Raw genomic sequence first — 4,626 nt, forward strand, 5'->3', positions numbered from 1 at the left:
GCAGTGGAGATGGCCCAAGTGTTTGGGTCCATGTACCAATGTGGGAGACCGGAAGAAGCTTCTGGCTCCCAGCTTTAGCCTGGCCCAGCTCCAGCCATTGTGACCACGTGGGGAGTGAACCAGCAGATGGAAGATCTCTCTCTGTCTCTCCCTCTCTCTCTTTAACTCTGCTTTTCAAACAAATAAATAAACATTAAAAAATAAAGAAATATCCCTGTCAATCTTTTGTGCTCCAACTATTTTTTTCTTTTCTTTTTTTTTTATTTTTCTTTTTCTTTTTCTTTTTTTTTTTTTCTTTTTTTCTTTTTCTTTTTTTTTTTTTTTTTTTTTTTTTTGACAGACAGAGTTAGACAGAGGGAGAGAGACAGAGAGAAAGGTCTTCCTTTTCCATTGGTTCACCCCCCAAATGGCTGCTACGGCTGGCGCCGCGCCGATCTGAAGCCAAGAGCAAGGTGCTTCCTCCTGGTCTCCCATGCGGGTGCAGGGCCCAAGCACTTGGGCCATCCTCTACCGCACTCCCGGACCACAGCAGAGAGCTGGACTGGAAGAGGAGCAACCGAGACAGAACCGGCACCCCAACTGGGACTAGAACACGGTGTGCCGGTGCCGCAGGCAGAGGATTAGCCCAGTGAGCCACAGCGCCAGCCTGTGCTCTGACTATTAAAAACAGAGAACATATGCGACTGTACAGAAAATTCCAAAGAATCCAGAAGAAAGTGACGAGAGCTCATAATCAAATTCAGAAAAGTTGTAGGATAACATCAACACCCCAAAATCAATACACCAGTAATGAACAATTTCAAAGGGAAATTAGGAGTGCAATTCCATTTACAAATTCATTGGAAAGAATAAAATATCTAGGAATAAAATTACTCAAGGAGGTGACGCCTTTTATAGTGAAAACTGTAAGACGTTGCTGAAAGAAATTAATGATGGCCTAAAATAAATAGAAAGAGATCCTGTGTTCATGGACTAGAAGGCTTACTACAGTACAATGTCAATAATACAAAAAACGGTCCACAGATTCAACACAATCCCTATCAAAATTCCAACAAACTTTTTCGCCTTTTCCATTTGGAAAAGCCAATCTTCAAATCCATATGGAATCGCAAGGACACTGAAGAGCCAAAACAATCATGAAAGGGAACAACAGAGTTGGAGATTTGACACTTGCCAATTTCAGAACTTACCACAAAGCTACAGTAATCAAAACAGCATGGTACTGGCACAAGGAGAAACCTTGTGTGATAGAACTCAGAGTCCAGAAATAAACTCAACCTCTATGGGGAGCTGATTTTCAGAAACGCTACTAGATTCAACAGGACTTGATTCCTAAAACTCATGTGGCCATTTAAACTCCATAACCTCATGTTAGTGGTGACAGACGAAGGATGGAAACTAGATCTAATATGGCCTCTCGGCGGTGGGTCTGGTGGGAGGTGGGACTTGCTCTCCAAACGCTGTTCTTGTGAAAGGGTTGGTTATGCAAGCCGGGCACGCATCCTGTGTCTCTGCTTCCCGGCTCCCCGTGTGACGGTTCTTCCACACCTGCTCCACCAATGCCAGCTCTCCCTAGAAACCAGAAGCAGCCGACCTGTGAACCTCCGAACTACAGGATGAAACAGCCTTTTCCTGCCCAGGAAGCCCCTCTCAGGCACTCTCATCAGAGCAACGGAAAGCTAACGCAGGTGCCAAGTCCATTCAATGGGGAAAGGCTGTCTTTCCCACAAATGCTGTTGACAACAGCTGGACTTCCACAAGCAAAAGAATGAAGCTGGACTCCTACTGCACCTCATGTACAGCTAACTAAAAGCCATCGACAAAGCAGTGAGTTAAAACCATAACACGTTTAGAAGAACCGTGGGAGCAGATTTTCCTGACTTTGGATTTGGCAGTGGATTCTTAGATGCGACATGAGCAATGTCAAAAACTGTGATGGGCAGGAGGGACACGGGGTAAGGGGCGGCAACACACAGATGAAGAGGCACATTGCAGTGCAGTGATGCCAGCTCACGACAATGAGCTGCCCACTGTGGGAAGAACTAGTTCATACTGTGTACATGTATGGAAACATTGCACTGTGCCCATAAAATACACACTAGCCAAAAATAACAATAACAGGGGCTGCCACTGTGGCACAGCGGGTTAATGCCCTGGCTTGCAGTGTTGGCATTCCACGTGGGCACCAGTTCGAGTCCTGGCTGCCCCACTTTTGACCCAGCTCCCTGCTGATGCGCCTGTGAAAGCAGCAGAGGATGGCCCAAGTCCTTGGGCCCCTACACCCATGTGGGAGACCCGGAAGAAGCTCCTGGCTCCTGACTTTGTTCAGATCGACTCAGCTCCAGCCGTTGTGGCCATTTGGGGAGTGAACAAGCAGATGGAAGATCTCTCTCTCTCTTTGTAACTCTTTCAAATAAATAAATCTTTAAAAATTTTTTTTAAAAAACAACTTAAATAAAAACAACTTCTACAGCATGAGCAACATTAAAGACGTTTGGCCTGTGGTGGCAGAATACCACGTTGGACTGCCCCGATCCTGGGTTTCCCCCTGACTTGCCAAACTCAAAAAACCTCTTATGTTCCCCCCATTCTTTTCCTGCAAGTTCCCCTATTTATTATTTTACCATGGGATTTATTTAAGTTCTTGATTTCCAAGAAGACATACTCAGAGCACTACAGCGCTATGCATGCCTGATTCCAAGCCCCTCCAAGGAGAACTGGTGCGCCAGCACTTCTGCATACCAGCTCCCTCCTACCTACCCCATAAAACCACTTCCAAGGCTCCTGTTCAGGGAGTCAGATTGGAGCATTACTTCTGACCTCCTACTTGCCTGCCTTGCAATTAGACTGTCCGCAAACCACCATGGCTTCTGACACATGTGGGCAGACAGCCACACCCTGTTTCCATAACAGCGGTGAGCACAAGGCCATGAACACCTAGGGCCCATGAGGGACAGACGAGAGGTGGGGCACCGCCTACCCACTGCCACAAACCACACATCAGCCCCCTACCCTGTGCCACACAGTGCACCTCTAGTATATATTTCTTTAAAGATCTGCTTATTTATTTTGAAAGTCAGAGTTAGAGAGAGAGGCAGACAGAGAAAGGGAGGTCTTCCCTCTGCTGGTTCACTCCCTGGATGGCTGTAATGGCCGGGGCTGGGCCAGGCCAAAGCCAAGATCAGGAACTTCCTGTGGGAAGGTGCTGGAGAACTTGGGCGTCTGTGCTGTCTCCTGTAGCTGCCCCCATAACCTGTACCCAGAACCCACCTGCTCATCCAGATCACAAAGGTGGGGGAGACAGGCCAGCAAACCCCACGGCCATACAGCTCCTCCACACCACCATCCGGTCCCATGGGCCTGCCATGTCAGGAGAGCCGGCTCTATCAGAGGTCCAGCACCTTCTGAGCGTAGGCCCTCCCTCCCAAACCACCAACATAAACTCCTTAGGAGCAACAAAGACAACTGTTAAAAGCTTCTGTTTTTCAAAGTTTTTGTCTTCAAATATTTCATCATCCTTTTGGAATAACACATCATGGAGAACATTAAGATAGCCCGAAATTTTTAATGTCACTCAATTGGATGCCACATTCTACATCACTAACAGGTTTTCTAAATGGAACCATTTGCTACAAAAAAAAGAAAAAGCCCCCACTTACCTCACCTATTTATTATCATAAATAGGAAAAGCAGCATCATTTGCCATAAATAGCAAAGACAAACTCAAAAATCATGAGGTCAGCATAGTGAAGGGCTGACTTTTTTTGTTTAAGATTTTATTTATTTATTTGAGAGGTAGAGTTACAGACAGCGAGAGAGGTCTTCCTTCCATTGGTTCACTCCCCAAATGGCCACAACGGCGGGAGCTACGCTGATCCGAAGCCAGGAGCCAGGTGTTTCTTCTGGTCTCCCACTTGGGTCATCCTCCATGCCTTCCCGGGCCACAGCAGAGAGCTGGACTGGAAGAGGAGCAACTGGGACTAGAACTCATGCCCATATGGGATGCCGGTGCCGCAGGAGGATTAGCCACAGCACCGGGCTTTTTTTTTTCTTTTAATTTTTTTGACAGGCAGAGTGGACAGTGAGAGAGAGAGAAAGGTCTTCCTTTGCGGTTGGTTCACCCTCCAATGGCCGCTGCGGCCGGCGCACAGCGCTGATCCGAAGCCGGGAGCCAGGTGCTTCTCCTGGTCTCCCATGGGTGCAGGGCCCAAGCACTTGTTCCATCCTCCACTGCACTCCCGGGCCACAGCAGAGAGCTGGCCTGGAAGAGGGGCAACCGGAACAGAATCTGGCGCCCCGACCGGGACTAGAACCCAGTGTGCTGGCGCCGCAAGGTGGAGGATTAGCCTAGTGAGCTGCGGTGCCGGTGGGCTGACTTTCTATTACTGCCCATCAATGTCTCACACTGATCAGCCTCATGACTGTCCTCTTGAAAAAGGAGAGGAAAACTGTCGCTCCCCCATTCGCGGAGGAACGACACTAGACCCTGCGCTGTTCTTTTGTCTGCTCGGCCCTTCCCGGGTTTGCTGCTGGTCCTTCCCGGGTTGGCTGCCGACCCCTCCACCTCCGTGGAGGGGCAGCTCCCCCTGCCACTTTCCCCACTTCCGCGGGGGAGCGGCACACCGC

This window comes from Oryctolagus cuniculus, chromosome 16 (genome assembly GCF_964237555.1).
Source record: "Oryctolagus cuniculus chromosome 16, mOryCun1.1, whole genome shotgun sequence".
In the NCBI taxonomy this organism is placed as follows: Eukaryota; Metazoa; Chordata; class Mammalia; order Lagomorpha; family Leporidae; genus Oryctolagus; species Oryctolagus cuniculus.